Genomic DNA, 14,242 nt, shown 5'->3' with positions numbered 1-14,242 from the left:
TTGGATCAGTCTGCCAGCGCTGCCGATCGTTTTTACACTTGATCTGCTGGAGTTTAGGTCTGCAGTGATTGGTTGTTAGGTTGTTAGGCGGCAGTTGCCATCACAACGCCCCTACCTCAAACTGCTTGACTAAAAACACCTGGAACGTTGTGCTTGATTTTTACATTTGAGTGTGGACTTCACGGCAAACAAAATGGGAAAATGCAAGTTTTCCGAGGGCTGGCTTGCCGATCCTAAATATAAAGCCTGGTTAGCCAAAGATATAAAATTTACAAAGAAAGCTATTTGCAAACTTTATGTCAAATCATTTGACATCTCCAACATGGGGGAGGTGGCAATTGTAAGCCATATGCTAGGCCAAAATAGTAGTGGGAAGTTCGGATCAATTTACTGACTCGGCTCTTTGAATCTCGTTCAGCAAAATGAACAAATCTTTTTTCAAGTCATTTCGTTCGTTCATGACATCAACGTCGCAGCCGCGCTCGTGCTCGTGCTCACAGCCGCATGTAGACGGATCGGCTCAAAATTAGAGACACGTGAGACTGAACATGCAGAAAATCGACCAATTCCGATCCCTGGCCGATCAATCGGTGCATCTCTAATTTAAATGTACAAAATTACAAATATGAATAACATTGCACTGATTTAGCATTGCAGTTTTAATAAAATGCTGTGCTTTGAACTTGACTGGGTTTGGTGTTAAATTGACTTGTACAAGCAACAGTAGCTACAATTTTCAAATTTACAAATTTAACATGATAACCTACATAGAGGTTTTGACTCAGAGTGTAACATACTTACACCAATAGCATTATTATAGGTAAGTACGTCGCCATGTTGTGCTCCGGGAGACCCGAGTTCGAGTCCTGCCTCATGGACTTTTCCCAATCCCGCCCCTCACTCTCCCACCTTACTTCCTGTCTAGCTACTTTCCTATCCTAATAAAAGGCAAAAACGCCAATACTAAATCTTTAGAATGTAACATACTTGTTAGCAGTTGAATTTTAAAACAATTTATCAGAACAAGTTGAATATGGTCGGAAAAATCTGTAGGGAAGTCTGGAAATTTGAGTCTGGAAAAGTATGGAATTTTGAAATGAAAATTGTGTAGGAACCCTGATTAAAGTGCTGCATAATTAAGGGCGTGGCCACTTCGAGTGACAGGTGGATAGCCATTTATCTGCTATCTGATAGTCATCGCATCACTTCAGCTCCGCCCACGTCCCTACTTTTTGCCCATTTTCTGTTATCCGGGAGTGACGTGCGATGACACGCTGCCAAGATGCCAACGGCCATCTTGTCCATTCTTTGCCGCTTCAGAACGGCTCATCAGAATCCTATGGGTAACGTCACGGACACTATACGTCCATATTTTTTTGCAGTCTATGGACTGGACACACGTCGTGAAATACTGCCGTGCTTACCTCAGCTCTGCTCAGCTCTTCGCTCTCGTGATGAATGAAATCTGACTCCTGCTGCGTCTGTGCCGTGCCTTTCGCCACACTTTATTGAAAAGACACGTTCAGTTTTTAATTGTAGTGTCTATTCTATAACTGAACAAAATGATTGTATTACTATATGAAAATCAAAACTACGGTGGGGGCGGTGTCATGGTGGGCAAGTGATAACCAGTAGCCGTTGTTTTGGGAGTGGCCTCGTAGGGCAGCGAAGCAAGTGCATTCTGGGAGTTGTTGTCTTTCATCCACGAGACAAATTTTTTTTCCTGTCTTTTCTCAGTCTAGAAGGCACCAAATTCAAAAATAATTTCACATTTCTACTACATAAAAGACCCAGTTTAAATACACAATCCCAAATACACAGTACTTCCCTGCGCTGAAGTACCCCTTTAAGAACAGATTTCCACGTAAAAAGAAGGCGGAGCCTCAGAACCACACCTACTTATTTTGTCATCACCACGGACTAACGGTAGTTTGATAGTGTTTACTTTGGCAACTCCCGGAAACACTCCAATAAAAATTGGTTTTGGCCTGATTTTGTTCGAAATAACATCACACCAGTATATTGTAAAGTATATTGGGGCCTTAACTGTAACATAATTTTTGTACAAATCGGTGCAGTAAGCGTTTTCTGAAAAATGCTGTTGAAAGTGGATCGGACCGAGCACCACAACAAACTTGCAGCCAATCAGAGGTAGTGGGCGTGTACACTCATGATGGGGGAGGAGAGAGAGTGAGTAAGAGGGAGATTTTGTTTTTGATTCTGTTGAAAGATAGATAGCTGAGAGACATTACAAAATAGAAAAGGTCAGAGGAATATCACTGGAACAAGAAGGGTTATGATCAGGTAAGTGCTTTAGGACCCACATTAATATTAGAAAAGCTTCCCAGAGCTAGAGAGACCTAAGCGAGAATGCCTGAAAACAGACGCAGGTTGTGTTATTTCTGCTCCATACGCGAGTAACATTGGTTTTAAGTTTATTCTGCTGGCGACTAACAACCAACTCTTGCTTGTGTTCTGTATGCTTCGCAAAGCTTTATTTTGCTTTGCTTCAGCTATGATAAAGAGACATCAATTCGTACATTGTGTGTTTATGCATTTTTGGGGCGGAGCAATGAAGACAGGGTGTGTTTGTTTGGGTTGATTTCAAATATTATGACTATTCAACAATGATTCTTAGAAATTGCTCACTGCACCTTTAATGGCCAAATTAAAAACACATTAAAATCAGCACAATCATAATGTTGCTTAAATGCTATGTCTGTTTGTAGCAAAATATTTTATATATAATTGCAGTTTAATATTTAAACTACTGTATAAATGGGAGGACTATAACTAACAGGAGTTTGATTGGTCAGGAAGCTATTATTATACCTTTTGTTTTTATGATGTGAGCTAAAGTGATTATGCAAAACAGGACTGTTCGAATGTGACTATCAAAGAACATTATCTGCTAAATTTCAGTGAAGTCTCTCCCTCTTTTTCTCTTCATCTATTTATGTTAAACTAAACGAGAGCCGTACATGGCTTGACAACAGACTCATTCAATTAAGCAAGGAGGCAAAAAAACCTGAACACAATTACCAAACAACTTCAAGTTGCATGAAGCTACACAGATATGCTCTTTAAACGTGCACTACGTCAACACCGGCTTGAAGAAATTGTTGAATAAAGTCGTTATTTCTGTTCATAACCATGTTTTTTGCGCAGAAAAATTATTCTCGTTGCTTCGTAAAATTTAGGTTGAACCACTGGAGTCACATGGACTATTTTAACAATACTACCTTATTTTTACTACCTTTCTGGACCTTGAAAGTGTTAATAAAATTGCTGTCTATGGAGGGGTCAGAAAGCTCTCGGATTTCATCAAAAATATCTTCATTTATGTTCTGAAGATGAACGAAGGTCTTACGGGTTCGGAATGACGTGAGGGTGAGGAATTAATGAGAGGAATTTCATTTTTGGGTGAACTATCCCTTTAATGTATTATTGTAGTTCTTCTTTTTGAAGCAACGCTTAAAAAAAACCCCAACAAAATGACAAACAACAACTTGCCACTTGATTTTAATAAATGATATGTTAATATAAAGTCAATGTCATATTCCTAATATCCCTGAAACTATAAACATCATTTGGAACTGGAACATGAACTTTAAACTGGAACCTGTAATCCTACAAGTATTAACAAAACTGCAATTTGTTCAAAAAAGTGATACGGAGGCCAGAAGAGAACAGAAGGGAGTGAGAGGGGGAAAACGAGAACAAAAGAAGAGGAAACAGATGGTTCTCATATAGAGACTGTGTAAACCTGCGTTTGCGTGTGCCTCGACTCATGTTACCCGTACTCTGGGGGAATGTTGGCTGTAGGCTGTCAAAACTAGTCAGGAAAAACTTTTGATAAACACATGAAATGGGAATAACATTCTACAATCCCATTAGCAGAGCCTTTGTAGGGAGATCCGTGGCATCTCGATCTACAGCTGGCATTTATTTTCCTTCTATATAACATTTTCTACTTTTACCTTCAAGAGAAGATATAGGCTAAATCCCAATATACTGTAGTATGTGAGATGAGGATTAGTGTGTATAAAATTATAGTACTTTAAAAATAGCATGTAGAAATTATTAGATAATCTATGTCTCTTCTGCTCACCAAGGCTGAATTTATTTTAATAAAAAATACGGTAAAAACTAATATTGTGAAATATTATTTCAATTTAAAAGAACTGTTGTCTATTTGAAAATTGTGATACAAAAGAAATAGAAATGTAATTTATTCCTGTGATCAAAGGTGAATTTTACTCCAGTCTTCAGTGTCACATGATCCTTCAGAAATCATTCTAATCTGATGATTCGCTGCTCAAGAAACATTTCTGATTATTATCAATGTTGAAAACAGTTGTGTTGCTTACTATTTTGTGGAAACTATGATACAATTTTTTTCAGGATTCTTTGAAGAATAGAACTTACGAAAGAACAGCATTTTTTAGAACTAAAAATCTTTTGTAACATGCTGTCACTTTTGACCAATTGAATTAATCTTTGCTGAATAAAAGTATGAAAGGGGTGGTTGGTTACGATTTCACTTTTTTAACTTTAGTTAGTGTGTAATGTTGTTGTTTGAACATAAACAACATCAGCAAAGTTATGATGCTCAAAGTTCAAAGCAAAGTGAGATATTTTCTTTAAAAAAAATTGCTTTTAAGGACTACAACAAACGGCTGGTATGGACTACAATGAGCTTCTTCACAGGTTAGTGACATCACCCGGCAACACGCAACAAAGGCCATGTTGAGAAGAGGTTAGCGGAGTTGTCCGGAGAGGTAGAAAAGTTGTATTAGAGCACATTTGAGAGTCTGCTCAAGCAAAACAAGTGACAACAAGTTATAACCGTAATTAAACTAAACTATACCTGTTCTATCTTCATGCAGCAGATATTCTCTGGCTCTGAAGGCATCTTACAACAGTTCCCACACCAGCGATTTATAGATTATCAGAGGTAATTGGAGCTGCTAACACGAGCTCTTGAAGCTCTGTCCTCTTCTTGAAAGGGGGCCGGAGGCACCAGCTCATTTGCATTTAAAGGGATACGGTGCGTTTTTGCTCACCCTAAAAAAGTGACAATTTTAACATGCTATAAATATTATCTGTGGGGTATTTTGAGTTAAAATGTCACATACACTCTCTGGGGACATCAGAGACTTATTTTACATCTTGTAAAAAGGGGCATTACAGGACCCCTGTAATATATTTAACAAAATATTTTCTGATCCCAAACTTTTAAACAGTAGTGTAAAACAAAATTTGTGCCAATTAGTTTGTATCTAAACATTTTAAATATTTAAAACGTTAATGACTTTCCAGATAACTTACATTTAAAGTTACATTTACAGCATGAGGGCTTTGTTAATACATGTTAATATTTGTTAAAAGTATGTACTTTTTCAACACCAGTGAAGTACATACTTCTAGAAATTTGCAAACTGAGATTCAGTCCACTGACAAAATAGGCTTTCAATAAAACTTGGCAGCCTAAACAGTAGAAAGGCGAAATAAAATTTAAATCAGTGCTACCTGAAAACAGAAAAAAAGTCTGTTGTTTCCCTTTTGCCAAATAGGAAAACTTCAACACCCATAATGCACTGGCCATGATGTCATCCAAGGCCACTCCCACCTGTCTGCTATGGATATGCTTGCCAGAGTCAAATACCACCTTGCTTTAGTAGGAAATATTTCTAAGCAAACTTTTAGTTATAGACTTGTATTGTTCCTGGGTGCAAGAATTCAAAGAGTAAATGTTTAGTGGGAACGAGTTACTTCCGGTTTCCAGTAAAGGATCCAGTATGTTGTAGCCAGTGGCTAAAGGCTGCAAAGAATCGTAAATATAGAGAGAAAGGTGCAACGGAAAATCTGAATAGCCTTTTAGTCAACATTTAAACCTGGATGACCACAAACAAATTGTTTTAGGCCAAACAGAGGGGGTAAAAATCTGAAAGAAACTGTCGTTCTGTCAGTTCCGCCCGAAGCAAAACGCCATTGCGTAAAGGTAAGTCTGTTGCCATAGTGTTCCTTTTTAAACCATAATGCTGTTTAAAGAGCAGACAAACTACAACACCATTTTCAGTGATAAACCTACCCTTACAATAACTGTTCTGTTATTAACCCTCTGTCAATCCGACTGTCCATGGGCAGGAATACAAAAATGCAGAAGGATATTCTGTAGTTTTCCGGCTGACTTTTGCTGACAAATAAACGAGAATTTCTCGGTCTAGGAAACACGGAGAACGACTAAACAATATTCATTTACACAAAAATTAACCCAAAGCGGGTTGAAAATTGGAGGTTACAGTTTAAATTGTAGTCTAGATTAGCATTAGCATAAAAAAAAGTGTGGTAAAACTGCATTTGGAATAGTTTTCTCTTGGAATTTGCTACAGCTGAAAAGAAATGGCAACAAAATATTCCAGAAACAGGTGAACTGCAGAAAAACAACTGAAAATGAAACTGAGTTCTCAAATAGCAAAAAAAGCTAGCCATTTTTTTTTTTGTCAGAGCCACAGTGATAACAGAGTACACTTTGCTAAATGACAGGATAACTCTGTGTGGTTTCACAGACGTCATCAACAGAAATGAATTGTGTGTGTGTGTGTTCATTTGAGGATGAAAAAAAGAGGTCAGTCAGTCCACCAGGGCACAGTTCAGACACGTAAGATAAAACAGTTGGCATTAGTGTCTTTTAAAGACAAATAAAAATGCGTAAGCTACATTAATAACGTCATAATTCAGTTAAGTATCTTAAGATCAAAGCCTAAAATACACCCCCAATTCAAAGCTCATTTCCTCGTGTCGTGTATATATAGAGAGCAGAGCTTAAATGGTGGTAGTAATGATCTTTTCTGAACAAATTTCACTTATATTTACTGTTACCTGTCTATATTTGAGCTGTTGCTGTGTCAAACTAAACTTCTATGAGGATCAAGGCTGAACTCACAATGCTGGACCCTCAAAAACCAAAAACGGCACACATGCGGTTTCTCTTTTTCTCTGTGGCACAGTAAAAGTAAATCTGGTGGAAAGCTGAATAAAGCCTAATCTTTAAACCCATGGCCAAATTTATTGGCTCCATCACATGGTACTGGCAGTATGGTGGTATTATTCTGAGCGGCAGTAGAAATATGTCTAACAGTAGAGATTCTGATAAATCTATACCACGATAGATAGGATAACAACAGGGCTAAAGGTGCACAGGGGTAAAAGGCACATTTGACTTTATTCTCTTTTAAACCACAAAAATTCAGCTCAGCACTTTTCATAACAACCGATTTTGACAATGCACGTGGAAATTTGGCTGATCCTTGACGTGATCGCGGACAGAGTACAGAGCGAAGTTGATTCTGCACTTATTTGATCTAATATTTAATGGTTTTTTATATATATATTAGAGAGTTTGGAATTAAATGAGAATCGCTAAAATTATTGACTATATTTTGAGGTGTAAGGTGTTTTTTCAATAATGGAAGAATATGTAAAAGTAAGGTATTTGGGGTAAAAGGCACAATTATTAACATGATAATAAACAGCCGGCTGACTTTTTCATTTGTTGACGTGACATGCTTAGATTCAGATGGTATATATCATATATTAAGTTGAGTGTCCACCTTAGAGATAATACCCATATTTATAATGAAACCATCATATTTAAAAATATGATATTAAATCATATCATATCATTTATTATCATATTTATTTGTCACTACTGTAAAGCTATATTACATTATTATGGGATCTTATTCAATGCTTTCAGAATTTTTATACATATACATATATTTTAATGACAGTATATTGAACAAAATAAACTAGTATGAACTTAGTACAAGTATTAACTTAAACATTATTAAAAACATATTATTTTAGCTAAATTATAAGCCTTTTGCCCCATGCTGGTTTTACCCCATGTGTCTGTGGGGTAAAAGCCCCCCCTCGCCACCTCATACATTAATATTATAAAAAATAATTTGTGATAACACTACCATTCAAATGTTTGTCAGTAAGATTTTTTTCTTTTGAAAGAAATTGTTGCTTTAATTCAGCAAGGACATATTAAATTGATTAAAAGTAAAGACATGTATAGTGTTATAAAAGAGTTCTATTTAAAAAAATAATAATAATTGAACTTTCTATTCATCAAAGAATCAGTTTCCACGAAAATATTAAGCCACACAACTGTTTTCAACATTGATATAAATGTTTCTTGAGCAGCAGATCAGCATATTAGAATGATTTCTGAAGGATCATGTGACACTGAAGACTGGAGTAATGATGCTTTTAAGTAAGATACTTTTAGACATGTATCTACAGTTGCTGTGAAACATAATCATGCCATGAGGTTTTGTCCTACCGCCCACCTTTAGGGTCACAGAGGCATGAGAAGAAACAGGAAGTTAATTACATTAAGCTGGCAACAGAGATCGGATCATCAAACAGAACTGAAGCTAGATGATGTCTTCACCGAACCTTTCCACACACACCAAAACCCACTGGCTCGGATTACTCTTCGAACAACTGACAGGCACGCAAGAAGCACAATAGCGGCGTTGTGAAAGCTCAGCAGAAAGAGTGTAAGAGGAGAGAGATGCTCAGATAGCCATGCCCACCTCAAACTGCTGATGCCACATTCAAAGGTCACCCTGAGAAAAACTAATAAGAAGCCTGAGCGCGAATAAATCAGAGTGCCTCTATTATGCTTTTTCCAATATAACCTTTCATGCAGTGTGTAATATAGCTGTTTGTGAATGTAAAAGGTCTGCAAAGATTTAAAGATCAAAGTGATTGTCCTTTAAAAGGAAGAATCGATTCTGCACTGCCGTAACGAGTCGTCAGCAATTCCAGTCTCCCTTCCTGCTACAAACCTACGTAAACATGTAACACATTTACATAATGCCAGCATACACTGTACCCTAATGCTCAAAAAAATATTGGTTTGAGTAGGGCAAACTTAGGCCACATCCACACGAAGCCAGAGCTTTCCCTATTTGATCTTTTTTTCCCCTCGTCTCAAGAAATATCTGCGTACACACAAAACCACTGAAACCGACTCAAAACGATGTAGTATACATGCCAGACCAGTATGTGGCGCTGTAATTCTGCCACAGAAATACACTAAAAACTTAGAAGAAGAGTTGTGGCTAGAAGAGGTACAGCAATGGTAATGATCCATGTAAAAAAAACAAATGTTTTTAACATCTGTCTGACAACTACACAATCTTGTTTTTGTACCTGTAGCCTCCTCATTGTGAATAACTATAGGTTTTTTTGGTCATGAACAATGAACATTAATAAAATAAATAAAGCCACAATGTGTCACATTTGTTACATAACATTTTTAATCAAAAATATGATTTGCTCTGCTGTTGAAGGACTTAGCCGACTTCTTTTTTTACATATAATTTCTCCAGCCTTTGAAAAAATCCTCTCACAAGGACACTTGTTGCTGGCATGCACAAATATTTTTAGCAAGTACATACAAATGAGGGAAAATCCCTGCTATCACTAAATCAGCGCTATCACAAAATCTCTCTCCTCTCACAAAAACTCACGAGATGAAGATGGATTAACTTCACTTTTAAACTATGGGTAATTAGGTTTATACAGATGTGTGACTGTGTGGTTTGTTCACGCCCCTTTCAAACAAAAGTTTCCACAGGCGCCACCTGATGAAACACTTGAAGCTTCCTTTAGCCATAGTCACGTGACACGGGTTTGTCGAATCACAGTTCGGAGCAGTGTTTCGAAACATCTGCGCTTTGGGATCTCGACAAAGCGCCGAAACGTCAGTTTTGCGTCAGACATCCCTAATTGTAGGAAGCAGTGACGGCGCTACACCGGGGCTAGGGGGGGCTAAAGCCCCGTCCGAATTTTGAATAGCCCCGGTTTAGCCCCCCCAAGCAGTTGAGAATCAAATGGACCGTTTTTTGATAAAGAATACAGAGTGCAGGCCGAAAACCCTGTCTCTGATGGGGTCCAAAAGGAGAAAAGAAAGAGGAGTCAGAGAGAGAAATGCCCTTATCGAAGACCATTAGGCTACAGACATACACACAGTGCTGCCGCTCCCACCATGCATCACACGCGATGCGTAGGGCACCACAAGAAAATGCTCTCTCTACCTAAATGACTCTAAGTGATCACGCTTAGGGCATCAAAACGGCCAGCGGCGGGACTGTGTACACACTTTAATCTTACTACCGGTAAATCTAATCTAATCCGTTAATACGACGACGAAGTGACTCCGCAGGATTTGTGACATACAATGCGCATTAATGGCACTTACTGACGACCACTGTCGTAATTGTGAGCATGTATACAAATAAAAGTAGACAATCTAGCCTATAATTTATAATTATGTCTCACAAGCACAGTATGGCCAAAAAATTATGCAGTAGGCTAAAGTGAGTTTTTCCCGCTGTCATGAGGAAAAAAATCCATCAGAACGTGCCGCCGCTTTCGTCGACCAGAGGGTTAAAGAAAACGTATAGCCTATTTAGTTTCATATTTATGTTTAAATAGTAGCTTATATTATAGAGCCCTGCATTTCTGCCCAAGCCCGACGGCCCCGACTTTTTTACACCCCTATAGGGCCGGGCTTCGGGCCAATTGTCCCGTCATACCTCAAACGCGGGCCGGGCTTCGGGCCTTTTTAGGCTTCTCCTTCATTTTATATTTTAGACATTCAAGAATTAAAAGAAACAATGAGATATGCTGCGCTGGTGGAAACAACATGAGACCATGATATCGCGAGTCCGCAACTGTCAAGACTGACTCGCGCAGTGTTTAGAGGACGGTGCTATGCAACACGCATCCACAAATGAGTAAAGCAAGCCAACACGCAAACTGCCGCAAGTGATACTGAAAATAAGCCAAGTCTGAGATGTTCAAAAACACAACCATCTTCATTAAAACTAATGAGACTAAAGGCTCTTACCAGTGTTCAGGTCGCTCGTTCTCATAATGCGGTCTTTGATGTTGAAATGAGCTGATGAATAAAATGCTCATATCTGTTGCTTTCGTTGACATGAACTCCGTTAAATGTGCATATAGCGCGGGAATTGAAGATCGGATTTATATTCATTTCACGGAGAGGTAGGCAAGACAACCATGTTTTTTTTATTTATTATTTGTTTAGATTGTGTAGCCCGTTTCGTTTGCGCGCGCCGTTGCGATCTGCCTGCCTCATCTTGTCAAAAATTATTTTTATTGTGATGGTGGTGATAGTAGGCTAAACGTTTAAACGATGCTTTAAGTGTTTATATGGATTTTATAAGCAAGAGAAGTCAAGTGTTGATTTGAGAGGCTAAAGTGTTGGGTTAACTCACTGTCGGCCAGGGCCGCTTGGTCGTCACTTTAAATAACAAAAACTTTAATTTAACAAGCAACAAAATGCTTCAAATATTTTTCTAAATAAACTTAATAAAGAAACAAAACGAAATATAACTACTTTGACATTAAAAACAAAACTGACATATTTTAATGGCTGTAAGTAATGTGTAATAGGGAGGATAAAAAAAAACACGGGATCCAGTCGGGCTGATCATTTTGATGAGCTGTCGGACACGGGCCGGGCTAGGGCTTAGTTTTGAGGCCCGTGCAGGGCTCTACTATATTAAAAAATATATATTATTTCATCTATGTTAAAAAAGTGAACAGCTTGCTTGAGCAAGATCACTACATAATAAGACTAAGATGCCCAATATGTCGGGGGACATGGATCAGACATGATTTTGACTTCATTACGTTTTGTTATGCAGAAAGCCATTTTTTTAAAGTGAATTTCGTTTTGTTTAAATTGTATCTTTACTTGAATCAATAAAGAAGCAAACCAACCAAGAATGTTCGGAATGGATTGACATGCTTAACGAAACCTGCCTGTTTCCGCGGCCTTTAAGACTGAAACAATATGTCTTTCTGTTTTTAATAGCCTACATTTCTTATATAGGCTATTCATCTAAACGCAATCGTACTGCAAAAAAATTTCTTCTTAGTATTTTTGTCTTTTTTCCTAATCTAAATATCTAAACATTCTTAAATCAAGATGCATTTACTAGATAAGTAAAATGACAATATATTTTTTCTTCTTTTCAAAATTTTGTCTTTTCAAAATTTTGTCACCTTTGCATGTAAAAGGTTTTTGTCGTTGTCTTGTGGTCACCTAAATAAAAAATCTATTTTGTTGAATATGCCTATTCTTTGACCATATATCATTTTAAACTACACTTCTGATAAATGTGGTGTGTACCATAGCTGCTTTTATTTAAAAAAAGAAAACGACAATTTCTTTATGAAGTAACTATGACGTCATGAATACTGATTATTTTCTTAGCACCCCCACATATTGGTCTAGCCCCCCCTTAGCACCGGTAGAGAAAAAATTCTGGCGCCGTGCATGGTAGGAAGTGAGGCAAAGTCAAGATAAAATAACAATAAATACATTTGCTACTTACCAGATTGTTTTATTAACGCCTACACCTACCCCAACCCTAAACCTACCCTTACAATAATGCAAATACAGTAATTAAATGACGCAATATTGATGTGCGCAAGCCCAGTGGCCGTAGTTGTATCCCTTCTAGTCTTTACCGTGCGGGACGTGGTGTGATGACATCACCGTTTCACAAAATATACGGATTGGCTGTACACACAAAAACGCAAGGGTGTCCGTTTCAGATTTATCCACTCTGGGACGTTTCAGGCTCCTAAAACGGCGGATCCGTCTGGACGAAACGCTGATACGCTCAAATTTTTTTACGTAAACAGTTAAACGAGCCTTAAATGAACTTTCTTTTTCTTTTGAGTTCATTAAACTGACACATTTTAAGAAATCAGAATTGTTTAATTGTTTTGAGTTTTATGAACATCTTTATGAACAGATATATGTTAACTGTTCTAAATTGCCATACTCTTTCAGCAATTGATATGTTATGCTAATGCTATCAAAGCATTGTATTACCAAATAGCAAGTTAACATATTTAAGTTGAGATAACTCTAACGAGTATACCCTGTTCTGTTGTTTGCATTGTGTTTTTGATTTTGTCCTGTGATCTAGGGTCCTATCATACACCATGTTTTTTGCTAGTTTCAGCTTGACGCAGTTATCATTTTCACGTCCAGCGCCACGTTATTTAAATAGCAAATGCACTCGTGCCCATCTGTTCGCCCATGGGCATGCTGGTCTGAAAACGAGGTGTGTCCAGGTGCATTGTTGGTGCGTTGCTATTTTGAGGAGCAGAAAACGACTGTGCTATTGACCAACAAAAACCTGGTCTAAAGTCAGTATTTTGTGTGTTATTTAAAGGCTGTGTTAGTAATATGCGCCTATAGGCGGGTGGGCAACGCAAATACACTCTGCTTATTACACACACAGGGATGCGCAGCAGCACACAAACATGCCAAATATTAAAAATAAAAAGATCCTCTCTGGAGAAGTGTTCAGTTTTTCCACTTGCAAATTCCACCATGTTAATAGCGAATCCGCCATTGTGCAAGCGCAACTGGCTTTTAAAGGGAATGGGAGATGAGACTCTGATTGGTTTATTACACATTACACCCAAAACACACCCATGGCTCATTAAGAGATTAGGTACAACCCTTTTGGACCATGCGCCTGGTGCATCGACTGTTTTTTTCTGTCGTTAAACTAGCAAAAGTGGATTTGGACGCCCTAAGTGCACCTGCGCCATGTGCTTCAGACCATGCGCTCAGATCGTAAATATAGGCCACCTAGTTTGCCTGAGGCCCCGATCACACAGAACGCGTTTTTCAGGTTCGAAAACGTGAGGCGCACTGCACTGCCCTTATTGGTTGACGTTTTTTCATTTAGAAAAGAGCAGTGTGCTGCTGTGTTTTTTATTACTTTGCTAGGAAACCCCCGAATCAGCTGTGCTGTCAGTCTAATCAATGTAACGGTCGCCACAATGCCTCTCCATTCATTCGATTGGACAATAGAAAAAAAAACGCGATGACGTCGGGTGCTTTTCCGCTCCTAGTTCATGCGCTCAGAGCCGCTCCTTCTAAAACGCGAGCCGCAGCAGGCGGTTAAAACCAGAGGCGCCTGGGGCGCATAAGCAACGTGCATAACGCTCTCTGCCGACAGAAATCTATTCAAAAGAGGCGCCTCTCGCAGCAAAAACGCGCTCTGTGTGATCGGGGCCTCAGTCTGTTTAATTAGTTATCACATTCACCTGTGCCTTTACAATCTTTTATCAGCACGTTATGGGACAATTACATGATAGT

General features: G+C 38.3%; 1 protein-coding gene across 1 annotated transcript in view; it reads right to left on the bottom strand.

The window, feature by feature from the left end:
- Positions 1 to 14,242, bottom strand: part of bmp1a (bone morphogenetic protein 1a) — a 158,037-nt gene that overhangs the window by 70,891 nt on the left and 72,904 nt on the right. The window lies entirely within an intron of this gene.

The sequence above is a fragment of the Gobio gobio genome (assembly GCF_949357685.1).
Source record: "Gobio gobio genome assembly, chromosome: 10".
Lineage (NCBI taxonomy): Eukaryota > Metazoa > Chordata > Actinopteri > Cypriniformes > Gobionidae > Gobio > Gobio gobio.
This window is presented reverse-complemented; position numbering and strand designations above follow the sequence as displayed.